Here is a 15629-nt window from a genome sequence, read left to right on the forward strand (position 1 = left end):
GTACTTCGTTATATTGTGCTCATGTCTATTCGTTTTATTTGTTGGTTTTACAAAGTCACATTTAGCATTTCTAGCCAAGGATCCCATCTCAAACTACGAAATCTTGGACCTTCGTCGGTGTACTAATACGTTTGTATCCAATGACACCGAAAGAATTTTGACTTTGGCCTTGATAACAACGATTATTTTCTGCGTCTCCCAGGGAGCAGTAGTGAAACAGAGCGCTTATCCGGGGACGGGGCTTGATGGCCTTCCCGGCAGGTAGCTCTAGGCATTTTGTGACGTGTTCTTTGACGCCATAAAAAATGGGAGGGAACGAGGGAACGAAGAGAAAGACATTAGCCTAAATAATTTTTGTGTAAGGATGCAAGGCGGTGTTGGCCGTCTAAAGAAGCCGAGAGAGGTGCAAAGGTTGCGATATTTCAGTTTAAACAAAAATTTATTCAGCCTTTAGTGACCCTTAAAGTTAAATCGACCCTTAAAGTTAAATCGTACCTTTTCTTAAGAGGAAACCGCTCTGTAAGCGTGCTAGGCTTCGCGTGTTTCTGATTAGTAGATAGTTCGCTTTGAAGCAAGAAATACGTTAAATTCTCGTTCCCTCCCAACTATGCACTACACAGCCATCCATAGAGCATGACATATATAAGAAGCCAGCGAATCAACACGCTTACGATGTCGTCAGAGACTCGACTTCGGAGCCGTCGTAGGTGTAGTTGTCCATGCGCAGAAAGTACTTGGACACGAAGTGCGACAGGGTGCCCAGGAGGGTGAACATCCACAGGCAGAAGCCCAGCGAAGTCCAGAAGGAGTTCTGCCCAAGGGGGTGGGGTAGACGACACGCTGCAAGCACAGCTTCGAGGACACAGCCAACGTTCACCCGTGCTTCCCCGAATTTCGTGAACGCTGGATCTTGCCGAACTAGTGGTAAAACATGCTCATACGATCCGAATGAACTGAACCTCGAACAAGGAAATTGCATACGAAGAATGTGCGCACAGAAAAAAAATTCAGAAATTCGTGTTTCCTCATGTTACCTCCTCGCAGAGATGTAAGGGGTAAGGCCAACGAGGCCCCTTATCATTCCACTAGCGGTAGTACCCGGCGATGCTTGCGTGGGCCACTAAACTAATTACACTAATGGTGTTACACCTGTTCAGTTATCTCTTGTCATAATTAGGTAGTTCACCGCAAAGATGTACACAATTAGGAACTCCCTCGTACTGTCGATACATGGGCTTCCACCGGAGGCGTGTGGTAATGGGAAAATGCGAGGACTGCTGTTTTATTGGAACCTCATCCTCAGGGCACGGTCCAGAAGACTCGCTCTCCCACCCACCCCCGACCCTCAAGTAACTATATTAGGCCAACCAATACCCACAGTGCCTACTCTCCGGATCCTTGGAGTACCCTTTCATCATGACGGCACCGGAGCAGCACTCCTCCCGCAACTGCAGGCATCCATCACACAGCTGACTCACCTTATACGCAGGATACGCAGTAAAAATCACGGCCTCACGGAACCGGACACATGCCGATTAGTGCAAGCTCTCCTACTGAGCAGAATGACATACGCCACGCCGTACCTTAACCTTCAGCAGCACGAAACCACCAAGCTTGATGCCTTAATTCGCAAGGCCTACAAGGTGGCACTCAGCCTGCCCACCTATACATCAAATGATAAATTGCTAAAGCTGGGACTACATAACACCCTTGCTGAGCATATTGAGGCACAACGCGCCTCTCAACTGCGAAGGCTAGCGCTCACCCCAGCAGGCCGGGCAGTGCTCCAAGCGCTGGGTTGGCCATCACCGAATCATGTGGAGCAGCCCCAACGCCTCCCGCCCACCATCAGGACAAGACTGCGCGTGACTCCCATACCACAGCATATGCACCCCACCTACAACCGAGGCCGGCGGGAGGCACGAGTCCGTTACATGAATAAGAAATATGAAGCCGACCCTCAGGTTCGTTACACCGATGTCGCCCATGACCTAACATCAACTCGCACCACCCTTGTCGCTCTCAACTCCACAGGGCAGATTGCAACTGCGGCTACATACTGCTCATGCAAGGTCGACACTGCCGAAGCCCTAGCAATCGCCCACGCCGCAACAACCCACTCAGGCCTTCACTCCCTAACAATCATCTCCGACTCCCAGCAGGCCTGCCGCCTCTACCAAGCAGGCCTTGCCCCACCCCAGGCCATCCCTCTCCTACAACGGTTGCCCGAAGATCTTACCATCACACTCATTTGGGCACCTGGTCACGCTGGACTCCCAGGGAACGAAGCAGCGCATGCTGCCGCCCGAGCGCTTCACTCCCGGGCATTCCCATCCAAGGAGCCGGCGAGCCGGACACCTCAGTTATCCTCACCTGACTTACTCACACCCCTCGACACCACTTCCAATGCCCTTCTATCTCACTATACCCACACACGAAGAACATACCCTCCTCCTCATCACACGCTCACCAACTACGAATGTTACACATACCGCCGACTACAAACTGGCACATTCTTCAATCACGCCGTCCTACACCATATCGCCCCAACTATCTACCCTTCCCACTGCCAGCACTGCAATACCCCTCTCACCACTTACCATCTAGTATTCTCCTGCCCATACTCACCTAACCCCCTCCCCTCACCCTCCCTGGAGCAGTGGGAGACTGAGCTGACCAGCCCGGACCCAGCCCGCCAGCAGGCCCTGGTCTCCCGGGCTCTCCAGTCAGCGCGGTCACGAGGCCTTCTGGACTAAGGAGGCCTCCCACACCCCTTCCCCTTCCCCTGTTGCTCCAATAAACGTTCACCACCACCACCACTCTCCCGAAACAAATTGTACCAGGATGGTGCGCTCAAACGACTGCTTACCCATGGGAAGTGTAATACCAGTAGATATAACATCAGTACCAGTTTTATGGGCTGGTACGAGGAGGTGCATGGTTGCAGAAAGTCCCGACAGATGGTGACAGCTATGCGAACGCGGGAAAATTGACCTGAATTCTACGTCCAGGGAGGTATTGGCCGCGAGGCCCACCACTGGAGAGGCCGGCGCTGCGATCGTTTTGACGTCACTTGTACGATCACCGTTCCTATCTTGCTGCGTAGTTGGCTTGCTGCGCGTGGCACTTCGCTTAGGAAGCGCGTTCTAAAAGTATTTTCGCGTTAATTTCCTTCGTTTGAAGTTAATTCTCAGTGCAGTTGGATCGTCAAGTGCAGTTCGACCTCATGGTGACTTTATAATCGTATCAACTGTGGTAGATTATGCGCTAACACCATGAGCGTGGTGGTGTATGACATATGCGACCGAAGCGTAAGCAGCGGCTTGTTTCCCCGCTCAACAATGTGGACTACGACGATCGCCGAGTTAAGTTTCTAGATTTCCCTTGTTTGCAAGAAATGTATAAAGCAGGAAATCGTGAAGCGTTAACTGCTCGCAGAAGCACACGCACCCGCAGTGCCTGCCCGCACGGTCGACGGTGCGGCTCGAACCGACGCAGGTCGCGCAGCAACAACTTGTCGCCGCTTTTTAAAATCACACAAGTCGTGGAAAAGAAGTTCCAGATTGGCGAAAGCGGATGTTAGTGTGATGAACAATTCTGATAGGCAGTGTCATCAGCTGTGGTTTTCAAAGCGATGCTCAAATATCTGCCGCGATTTACGCCGACCGGCCGCGGAGGTCGGTCCCGGCAGCGCCGGCCCGTTCGCGCACGGTGCGGCGAGCGGCCGAAGAATGGCTATGCTTACGCGCAAGAATCGGCCGAGGCCGTGCAGGTATCTCGATCGTCGATCGCTTCAACGGAAATCACCGCGCTTACAGAGTTCCCAGCGTGGTGAAACGTTGTTAGGGACTGTCACTCGCAACTCTAACGGCGACGAAATATCTGCTGCGACGCCAAGCCTAAAGTTGCCAACATCCGATTACGTGCATCCGAAGCCGGCTGCGAGCTGTTGGCGAAGGCCCTCCCGTCGTGCACGCGCGTGTTGCGTTTGGGTTCCTCTAACTTCTTGGGGGCCACCAACGCTCGGTTCTCCCATTCTAAATCTCCCCATTACTTGAAATCATCAACAACGTGTTTTGCCTCGTACGCAGCCTCGCCTACTGTGAGCAGTCGTGAGTTTCGAAATTGATGCTTGAGAAAGGCCGGCTCATTGTAAACACACAAAACACGCTGCAATTATAAATTACCACGCCGAGCACCTAGTGAAAACTAAATATAGCCTTGTCCAAACCCGCTCGAAGGCGTTAAAAGCTCGCGTTCATACCGTTCATACATTGCGGACAAGTCGCGAAAAGTAAACATCAGCCGTGCAGAGTACATGTACAGGCTACGGCCGTGATCGTTAATCAAATCCGGGCATGACTATAAAAACATCATAGGGGTATAGGCACTGATTAAGCCAAACTGCAGACCATAACAATACTTTTAAGCATGTGTGGCGAAGCAATCTGATCACCGTTCTCGCGAAGTCATTCATTTACCAGGCAATACGAGCAGTTCCCGCGGTGAGATCATAAGTGAGCGACGCGTTTCCATCGCTGTTACAAGGGGTTTCCTTGGACACACATGTCCCGTCACAAGTATGTCATAATGAATTTACAGCGTACTTTTCTCGGCATCAGTTGCATCGTCCTTGGCGTTAGCTGGCTGCGTATATGTAAGAGCTGTGGGTCGCGATGGTATCAACTACCTAAACGCGGCGGTGTCGCCGGGAACAAGCGAGTCGCTGATTGCTTGCCCGAATTATTTGGTTTACAGACAACTTTTTTGGTAATTTGCATCAAATCCACAAGGACGGGGCGAGACGGTGGCCACAACAACAACAACAACAAAAAAAAAAAAACACGCTCCGCATACGCACGGGAAATGCGTTGTAGCAGACGACAACACGATTCGGCGTCCTACAAGTGACGTCACTCGTAGGTGGCGCCACGGTACGCCACGGTATGTCCTCGAGGTCAGTAAGTTAAAAAATCCCGCTTGCGTCTTAAAACGTGTTATGACAAAATCGTAAAATTGTTTTTTGTACAACTGTAGGGGCAGCATTTGCACAAAAAAACCAATTAAATATACTTAGGGGCTGCCTTAGTTATTGAGTCATTTGCTAAAACACGGAATTTTCTCAAGATCCTGATTGTCTCTATTGGGTGTTATGGGAAAATCTTATAAGACAGTGTTTAGATACCTGTGATAGCACCTAAATCACCACAAACCAGTTCCATACCTCAACTAGCCTACGATAGAGAAATTAATATATCAAAAATATTCCAGCGTTGTTCACTCTCTCCCGGGAGTAATTTTTAAAATTTTCAGCAATATTCAGCTCTTACGCTATAATCAGGATGTGGTCATGAAATTTGAAGCCGTTTGAAGGAGTAGATTGGCTAGGCGTTTATATCACCTGTTAGGCCTTTTCGGCTCGTCAGAAGTGTCATTAAAAAAATTATGTTCGCCTTTTTTACCGGCGTCGCAAGGCGGAATCCCTGAAATTGGTTTTGCGTATTTGTATTGATGTATTTGTATTTATTTGTAAAAACAAATTAGTTAATAAAATCAGGGAAACACTGGCAGAATCAATAGAGGCAAAGTCACAGTAAACGGCACCTTGGCTTAGTTAGCACTCTAGATAAGTTAGCATTTTTGTGTGGTTCAGTTTATTTCGACTCTCAGCAGGCCGAAATGCAACATATGAATCTCTGGTGCACTTAAATTATCCGCCCGATGCTCTTTACTTATGGCCAGGTGCGAATAGAGCAAGAGTGCTTCAGGGAAAAAAAAAAAACAAGGCACGTACGACGTTGCGAATGATTCCCTCGCAGATATATCCAATGCCTTTCTCGTAGCCATCGTAAGCCGGAAGGCAGTCCGGGTTTAACTGCGATGAGAAAGTGTCGTAAGGTTCTAAACCATCACACACGCTGATTATTTCTACGAGCAAGCGAGCACGAGGAATAACAAGCAAGCACAAGCCTGCAGAACCAGCCAAAGCAAAACAAGCAAGCGAGCCAGCAAAAACTCCAGCATCCCTCGCCAAGCCCCGACAGCACCCCCCCCCCCCCCTTTCCTGTGAGTACTGGACAACTGCCGCGAAAATCTAACAAATAAAAATTGAGATCCACCGATTGTAAGAAACTTAATGGGTTCAGTGCTGTGCCACTAGGGTTTCTTCTTTTTTCTCTGTATATCTTGCGCTGTTTTTTACGTCATGAATTCCAACCAAATAGCCCACCTTGCCATCCTTCAAGAGACACCAAGCATGAGGCTACTAACAGCAAACTGTAGTAAATGAGGTTCTAGCTCAAATTAAGAAAAAAGTACGCCTAAGTAGAAGGAAATCCATTGTCAAGAAAGGACAGCGGGTGAAAGCCACAGTGAGAGGCTGCCGTCAGAGGCAGATTTTCCAAGACGATCTAGAATAGGCAGTGACTATTAAGGCCCATGTGTGCATCACTCTTGGCTCACTCCAGTGGGAAAAGAGTTCTGCGTTTTCCACATCCCATAGGCGACGCAGAAAGCGAGATTTTTCAATACGAACTATCTATAAGCGGTTGGCATAGCCTTCGGGAGTGCATAGACCCACAGAAAGGCGGGAGGATTGCGCCGTCGACTGGGCATCGAAGCACAGCACTGTGATTGCTTCTAACCCGTTATGCAACTCGTATCGCCCAGCACATTACGGCTGCCCGCCAATAAAGTAAAACCAGCGCGGCATGCTGAGAAGTGCGCCTTTCCGCCCGGCGCCTCCACCAACGCAGGTAGTTTTGCCTCCACACTGTATACGTCAGGCAAGTGATCGCGACTCGCCAACAAGGCTGAGTAAATGCGAAATGTGCTGCACTTCCCAAGTCTTCAAGAGGCAGTCTATTTCGATGCACAATATACTGCGTTCGGATAATTTTTGCCCAGACATTAGTTAGCGTGGAAAACTGGGCGTGTTGGTACGTGATTCCAGAAACAGCGCAAAAAGTACAAATACAGAGCGCCGACGAGTCATCAAGGGAATACCGACGGAGGACAGCGAGGCATAGATCCTAGAACAAATATTGACCAAGCACAATCCAACGGCTGTGGGGGCCAAGCGCATCGGCACATCGATGACGGTCATCGTGGCCTTCGAAAGTGAGAAGGTACCAAGGTACGTGAGGTATGTGTCAATGCTCTACCAGTAAAAACTATGCAGGATACAAATCGAAGTGTGGATACGGTGCGGAAAGGTCAGCCATCGCAGTGATATATGTCCGTCACCGAACGCAAGAGTCTGCCTGGTGTGCTGCGCAAGCAACCCAAGAGACGACAACAAATACGTCCCCAGGTACAAGCTATACGTCGAGGGCCACCCAATGGGATACAACGTTTGTAAAGCGAGATTCAAGATCTTGTTCGTGGTTCGAAGACGAATATGGGATTGAAGAAACACCGAGGAGCAACGGAGGCAATGCGTGCTGTCGCCAGGATCCTTCCCGCAGGTGGGGGACGTGACGTCATGTGGCGCGGGCGGATCACGCCTCGCATCGCGCAGCGCATCCCGCCACGCTTCGCGGAGTGCGTCACCCCGCCGTGCGTCACGAAATGTGTAACGACAACCGACGTCACAATCACGTCACTCCTGCCGCAGTGCTTCACGCCGTGGTCAAAAACCGCGAGGAGTGATCTGGGCTAACACCACGAAGGGAGAGAACAAGCTGGCGACCAGCGGGCAAGAGAATGGTGGCAACAATGCTGTGAGCCATTGAGAATGGCCAACGAGGCAATGGCGAAGAAGCTTGCAGAAATGGAAAAGAGGCTGTGGAGCCTACAAGCGCAGTTTCAGCAGCAACGAAAGCAGAAGAATCAAACGGGGTCAACAACCGGGACAGTAGAAAAGTAGAAACCACTTCGGCAGCGAAGCAGCCACCGACGCAGCAGCAGCAACCAATTCAGCAGAAGCAGCAACCGCAGGAGGAACAAGTAGAGCACCAACCAAAGAAAGAAGCAAACGCGATGGAAATCTCAAGGGAGGAAGAAGACAAGAAGCGCCAAAGAAGCGAGCAAGACCATCAACGAAGAACTACGACGCCCAGATCAAGAAGCTGACAGCCATGGTCAACAACCTCTTGGCCACGGTCAACAATCTAGCGCCGATGGCGACAGAGCAACGGTTCGCAAGTCTAGAATAGATATCTTCACGTTGGTGGTGTCCCATAGGAACCCGAGCGAGCGTTTCGAGCTCGTAGAGCAGACGCAGATAATCATAGCACCCAGCCCAATATCCACGGCGCAGTTCGCCAACCACCCGTACCTCAAAGAACAATCGCAACAATCAACAGCACAACAACCATACCAGGGCAGTCTCATCGCGCAATAAGGTCGGGAGTGGAGTCGCTCATGATCTGGCAATAGAACTGCAAAAGCATTGGAAAAAAGAAAATGGTACTATAGCAACCCATTCGAAACTCCTCAGGCATGTGAAACATCATCATGATGCAAGGAACGGGGGTGCAGGACCCGACACTGCCGGGGTACAGGTTCTACACCGACACGTCTGGTCAGCGTGGGGTCAGTACCTTCGTGCGAAAGGGGCTGACCGCGAAAGAGCAACACCTGAACCACGGCAAGAAGACTAAATACGAACACGTCTGCGTAAAGATCGGACCCAGGCAAGAACTACAGGCAGGGGCTGTACATGGTGAACTTCTACAGCAACCGGAAAGACTAAAACCAGAAATTTAACACCGTACTGTGGGTGGTGAGTAAACTGGCCAAGTGAACCTACTGGTGGTGGGGGTGACTTCAACGCGCCACCCAACTCGGATAGGGGGGGTATAATAGAGACACATACAAAGGTAAAGACCTGATGCACGAAGCGACGGAACAAAAAAGCCGCCCGCACCTTCCCACGGGGGGAACTCGAGTAAATGCGTCGCATCTACTCGAGTCAAGCAAAGCGTCACGTCAAGCGTAAGCCATGCAAAGACGCCCTTGACTGAATTCCGAACGCGCGCTCCGCCGCTTATATACGTTGAGGGGACTGCGTAAGCCGGTCCCAGTCGACGACGTTGGCGTACTTGTAAAGCGGCGTGGACTGTAGGTGTTTAAGCCAACCGCGGATGTTGCTTGGCCGGAGAACGGCACACCGGTTGTATGCGCAGCGCGCCCGAAGTAGAGGAAACCGCGGAAGAGAGAGTACTGCACATGCGCCGGCCCAAGCGCGTCTGCCGCGGCTATGACGCAACGTGCCGCGGCTATGACGCAACACAATCCAACACAATCCACTTTAATCCAATCCAATCGAATCCAAATCCAATCCAAGCCAAGCCAAGCCAAGCCAATCCAATCCAATCGAATCCAACCCAATGCCCCTCGCGAGAGAGTGTTCGAATCCAATCCAATGCCCCTCGCGAGAGATGTGTTCGCTTTCGCCTCGACTCGACGCGCATGCGCAGTGAGCGTGCGGACTACGGACGCCAACGCGGGTGACATCGTGAGTTACTGAAATGCTCTGCATTTAAAATACACCCTGATCACGAACCCCAAGCAACCCACGCGAATAGGCCTCGCGTCGACTAAACGGGATACCACGTCGGACATAACCTTCATCAAGATAACAAGAGAGGTTGCGTGGCGCAACACGGAGAAAATCTGGGGAGCGACCATTACATACTAGAGATCGAGCTGGCAGGCAGAGGCGGATTCAGGATCGAACCCAAATGGACTAAGTGGGACACCTTCCGCAAGCAGAGAAGAGACGACGCGGGAGCGCTCGACATCGAAGACATCGAAGCGTGGGCGACGGAGGTGAAGAAGAAAGTCCAGGAAGCGACCAAGAAGGTCTACACCAGCGATGACATTACATGCGTAGAGAGCCCCCGGCGTACCTGATCGAAGTGAAGAGGTCCAAGGAGCGCTGGAAGAAGCATCGATGGAACAGGAAGCTACGAAAGAAAGTGGCGGAGCTAAATCGAGCGATCGAGAAACACAGTGCGTTACTCTATAGACAGCAGTTGGTCGAAGTGTGCAACAATATCGACGGCAGCCTCCACCAGGGAAAGGCCTAGTCTCTAATCAGATACTTGCTCGACGAGACCAAAACCAAGTCATTCCAGCAGAACTGCATGGCCCAGGTCATGCATGAAGCCTAAAGGACCCTAGGCGGAGAAGAGATGATCAAGAAGCTGAGCGCCAAGTACCTACCACAGACCACGGCCGAACAACACCCAGGAGACGCAGGGGCCCCCAACGGCAGGCTAGACCGGGAAATCTCGACAGCCGAAGTTGCAAAGACCCTGCGGGAGCTGAACACCACACTGGCGGAAGGACAAGACGGAAACTTGAACAAGGCCCTAAGAAACCTCGACTACTCGTCGATAGAAGCGCTGACAATATTACAACAGAAACTGGTGAAGCGGCCGACTACCGAAACACTAAAAGACAGCTAAAACGGTACTTATTCCGAAACCGAGCTAACCACCGAGCATCGAGAACCTTCGGCCCATCTCGCAAACGTCGTGCGTTGGGGAGGTCCTCGAGCACATGCTGGCGAATAAATGGCAGTATTATCTCGAAGAGGGGCGTTCAATCGATGATCGGGTTCAGGAGAGGCTTGAGCACCCAAGACGCGATGCTACAACTTACGAAAGAAATCATAGAGGAGATACAAGGGACAGGAAGGGGATACTGGGCGAAGGCCTGCAGAGCGCCTTAGACCGAGTGAGACACTCAGCCACCCTGGCGCAAGTGTCAAGGCTCAACATAGGATAGCGGAGTTACAAGTACATCGAAGACTTCCTCTCGGGCCGCAAGATCTAGCTACACGCGGGAGAGATCGAGTTACCAGAACGCGACGTGGGCAGCATGGGCACGCGTAAAGGGTCGACGATCTCGTCGATACTGTTTAACATTGTCATGATCCCTGTCGCCGAAGCGGTGTCGAGAGTGGAAGGCGTTCGACACACCATTTATGCAGACGACATCACCCAATGGACGGCCGGCGGCACAGACGCAGGCATCAAGAGAAGGTTGCAGAAGGCGATCTCGGCCATGGAAGACCGGTTGGACGGAACGGGTGTGCAGTGTTCGCCGGTCAAGTCAGAGCTCCTGGTATAATCGCTTCGCAAGGTGAGTCGGCAGCCGCTGCCCCTGAGGGAGGGCGATCTCCTGGAGCTGGTCACAAAGACGGGCCAACGAATCCCCGAAGTGCTGAAGATCACGGTGTTGCGCATGCTGCTCAGCGGCAACGGCAACAAGGAGAACCTGATGAAGGAACTGGCAACCAAGACAGCAAGTACTATGGTGGTCACACCTAAGACACGGGGGTGCGTGGTAACACGGGTAACACGGGGGTGCGTGGTGCGAGCTTCTACTAGAGGTTCGTAACGGCGCCTCGCGAAAACAGCGCGCATTCGCGTTGCGGGAGCAAGGAGAGTAGTACATATCTCGCCGCCGGTACCGCGTCATGAGGCGGCAGCGCATCGTCTGCTACTTGCGAGCTGCCGGCGCTCAAGAAGCAGTCGACGTTGCCGTTGGCGGTGGCCGCCGTGAAGGCAAAAAATACTGCGGCGCTGGAATAAAGATCAGAGATTTTTATACGCGCAAACAAAACAGTTGCTGCAGGGAAACAAGAACGAATCGCGGTCTTTTCCTACGGCGCGCATCGTCATTCTGCAGCCATGGAGATCGCTGGAAGGAGCCGTCACTTCGAGCTGCGAGGCAAGTCGCGGCCGCATAAACGTAGCAATAACTTCAACCAACGTGACTGAAGGAACTACAGCGCAGTTTCTCGAAGACCCATTTGGGAGCAAAAAGAAGCATCACAAAAACAGTCGTCGCTGGCTCAAGTGCACTATGATTTGTCCTAATAGTTTTAGTTTCTTTAACTTACGTACGGAACGACGACCGCGCCCAGGATTTGCTGCTAGCGTAGACTGGTGTATCCTAACCCGATATTTGAAATTGCGTCCCGACATTCCTTGTATTCTTCCCACTGAAGGGGATGCCCGTGCACGATCTTGGTACCAGATAACTTGCGGGAAATCGCGTATAGAAATAGGTCTCTGGTTTTATTTTAGAGCTATGCTGCTGACCCCGGAAGCAAATAAACAGTATAAAAATATTTAGCCTTCAACATATGCGAAAAATGTAAGATTCATTCTTGGCTGCCATGCCGCCCATCTCAACAAATTTCGCGGAGGAGAGCGGAACGCGTTCAGGTCGACTTCACTCCACAGCTAATAATACTTTTACTGCCACCCACACGAGGAACTTGCGTGTGTGTTTTGCCGGAAGACCGGAAGACCAAGAACGGAACACTACCAGATCGGCGTGGTTTTTTCCCGAATATAAGCTGTGCTAGGCCGGGAGATAAAATTCCTTAAACTATTGAAGCCAGCTTCCCCGTAATGGTCCTAAGCTGGAGGGCTTCCCTGCCAAACTTCTTATTGTAAGTTATCTGGCTTCTCCAGTTAAACAAAGACCCCTGCATATCACTGCATATCTAGCTGTTGAAACAGCTAGATATGCAGTGATACATAGCTAGCACATGAGGGAAAATACACAAATTAAGAAGCAGACTAGGCGCTACTGTTATTCACAACATTGCAGAAAACGCCCTAAGGTACAAAAAAAAAAAAAAAACGAACAGAAGCATCGGAAGGCCAGGACTCGCTTTTTTTGTTTCAAACGAGGTTCATAATAAGCAGAGATTTGTCCTTATTTACGCCCACAGAGATGAAAGGTCTGTAGATTGCGGTGCCCCCTGCATACAATGCGCGTGGTCTTCGCGTGTAGTCAGGCCGGTCGATCATTGAAAACATTTCACACCTCTCAGCGACGGCCTGTGCTAGAGATTTTCAAGGTTGCAGAATGACGATACGCGTCGTAGGAAAAGACCGCGATTCGTTCTTGCATTCCCACATCAACCGTTTTGTTTGCGTGTAAAAAAAACCTCTGATCTTTTTTCCAGCGCTGCAGTATTTATTTTTGCCGTTCACGGCGGCCATTGGAACGTCGACTCCTTTACTGCCGGCAGCTCGCAAGTAGCAGACGACGCGCTGCCACCTCATAACGCGATGCGCACCATGAGCTCTGTCCTCTCCCGACCCCTACTACGCGCATGCGCGCTGTTTCCGTGAGGCGCCGTTAGAAATAAGCTCTAGTAGTAGCTCGCACCCCGCGCTCCGTGTTCCCCCTAAGCGGGACCGCCATAGTACCGTCTGTGGCTGCTGCAGCGCGTACCGACCAAAAAGACGGGTATGCGGGAAGAGGGACTCACGAGACTGGTGCAGTCTTTCGCGATCAGCCACGTGGCATACGCGGTGGCGTACCACAAGTGGACGCAGACCAACAGGGACCCGATCGACAGCGTGATCCGAAGAATGTATAAACGGGCACTAAGACTCAACAAATTGACGAACACAAAAGGACTTCTGCAGCTGGGCGTCCATAAACGGTGGACAAGCTCATCGAGGCACAACTAGAAGCACAACGAGAACGACTGGCAGCGACCAAGAAGGGCAGAGCCATCCTCGAGACTGTGGACGCGTAAGGTCCAAATACATCATCGAGCAGTGCAGTAACAACCCGCGAATGAGGTACGTCGATGTGGGAGACTATGGAAAAGGCAGGTATGCGATGGTAACCGTACACGCAAGAACGGGAAGGGTGGCCAAGTCAGCAAGCATAAAGTGCGACAGCGCCACCGAGGCAGAAGAGATCGCCATAGCTCGGGCGATGTCCGCGGCCAGTTGCGACACAATCCTGAGCGACTCGCAAGGGGCCGTCCGCAACCTCAATAACGGACGATTGAGCGGCTAGGCAGCCAAGATCATTGAGAAAATGGGTGTCCAAGAGGAAAGAAGAGTAGAAATCAAATGGATCCCGGCGCACGCGGGCGAATTTTCCCCGTATGCACCGAACCACAACGAGACGGCCCACCTCCCCCTACTGTAATATGTAATATCAAAGAACTTGGTACAAGCATAAATTCGCCCCTGGCTGTGGTATATAGGGGAAGAAGCAGATGGAGCCAAACCAACGGATGAAATAAATACATATGGGTGAAATAATTGCAGCAGTTCATAAAAAATGTAAATGTGACAGACCCAGTGCGGGAAACCATCGCCCAGTGGTGACCATGATGATGATAATGGCGACGCCTACTAGTGCCCCTTCGCAGTGACAAGTAATGTCCTTACCTTTGATAAATTTCGTCGCACGCTGAGCACACCAGCAGCCTGCGACTTTATAAAACCTTCGACCATCTGCGAACGAGAACAGGCAAAAGGCGTCTCCTTAATACGGCAAGGTCCAACGCGCATTCTGGAGGCACGCACCGCACTATTGCGAAACTACAGCCGCTCGGGCAGTTTAAACACGAGAGTTCTTCCCGAGCTGTCTGAGTGCGAAGATTTCGTTTTGCGGATGTCTGCCTGACTATCGATTCAGCCGCCAGGACAAACCGCAAGAATGCTTGACCGCGACATTTATACACGATGGACCGTCCCAAACTACAAAACTTGCTCTCATGGCTCATACATGTCCACATTATTTAGCGCAAAGGAAACATCAGGCAAACTAAGTACATAACCGAGAGATACTAGCGTTCTTTTAATTTATAGTATAGGGTGTCGCACGAACCAAAAGCTGGCTCGCGACAGTAATTGAAGATTTCCATAAAGAACCAGCGGCCTCCTAGCGTTTCTTGCATGCGGCGCTGTCGCGGCGAGCAGATCCGTCCGAGGCCAGGTCGCACAGAAAAGGCTTAGCATCACCGAAGTTATTCGGTCACCGATTTATGAAGCCGTGCCGGCCAGTCACCAGACCAATCTTTCACCGCTCTATCACCCTCTTTCACGCATTTATAAGCTGATTTTTAGCAATAGTCCTGCTCTGGCGGGCGGTGGCAAGTTTTAGCTGGGGCGGCGTATTCTGTATCGTGCATAGTTGGCTCCTTGTCCACCGTGCAGGCAGATGCTTGCCGCGGTCGCTGGCGCGTGTACACGGCGTTCCCGCCTGCGGAGACACTCCATTTCGGCGTTATTCAAATCTTGTAAACGACGCGCTATATCTATAAGCTCAGCGGAACTTGTGTGAAGTACTATAGAGACAATTTGCTGATTGGCTGCAGCACTTAACGAAACCCGCCAATAGCGTCGCACGCGTAGCCTTCAGCGACAGATGCGTCATAGAGGCTGCTTCACAGTGGCAAATTTACGCCAGTGTGAGTCAGAATGGCGACCAGGATTGACAGGTAAGCAATTAAGGCAAGAAAGGAAGATCTTTTTTGCATGTTTGTGGAGTCCTTGCTTTGCGCGCAGAGGTGTAAGATTTGGTATATGTTGTCGTGAACACGTAATCTAGTGATTGTGCTCTTAAAATCGCGACCTCCTGAAGCCTATTAGGGTCGCCTTAGGGATGTAAATTACTTTACAGTATAGATACATAGCCGTTGATTCAAAGCAAGGTCCTGGCTGGCATAGCGATATGACCCCGCCCTGCTGCGAGCCCTGCTACGCGTGGTTGTGTATGGATTTATTTATTTATTTATTTATTTATTTATTTATTTATTGATTGATTGATTGATTGATTGATTGATTGATTGATTGATTGATTGATTGATTGATTGATTGATTGATTGATTGATTGATTGATTGATT

At 50.9% G+C, this 15629-nt stretch overlaps 1 long non-coding RNA gene across 1 annotated transcript; it reads right to left on the reverse strand.

Moving 5' to 3' along the window:
• Positions 1-667: 667 nt before the first annotated feature.
• Positions 668-14235, reverse strand: LOC144168611 (uncharacterized). The gene is made up of 3 exons (XR_013322191.1): positions 14169-14235; positions 5795-5875; positions 668-811 (listed from the first exon to the last, which is right to left on the reverse strand). It is a non-coding gene; the product is annotated as an uncharacterized LOC144168611 (long non-coding RNA).
• Between the last annotated feature and the right edge of the window lie 1394 nt (positions 14236-15629).

Source organism: Haemaphysalis longicornis, unplaced genomic scaffold (genome assembly GCF_048455015.1).
Source record: "Haemaphysalis longicornis isolate Haplotype H1 unplaced genomic scaffold, Haemaphysalis longicornis Haplotype H1 scaffold_2, whole genome shotgun sequence".
NCBI lineage: Eukaryota > Metazoa > Arthropoda > Arachnida > Ixodida > Ixodidae > Haemaphysalis > Haemaphysalis longicornis.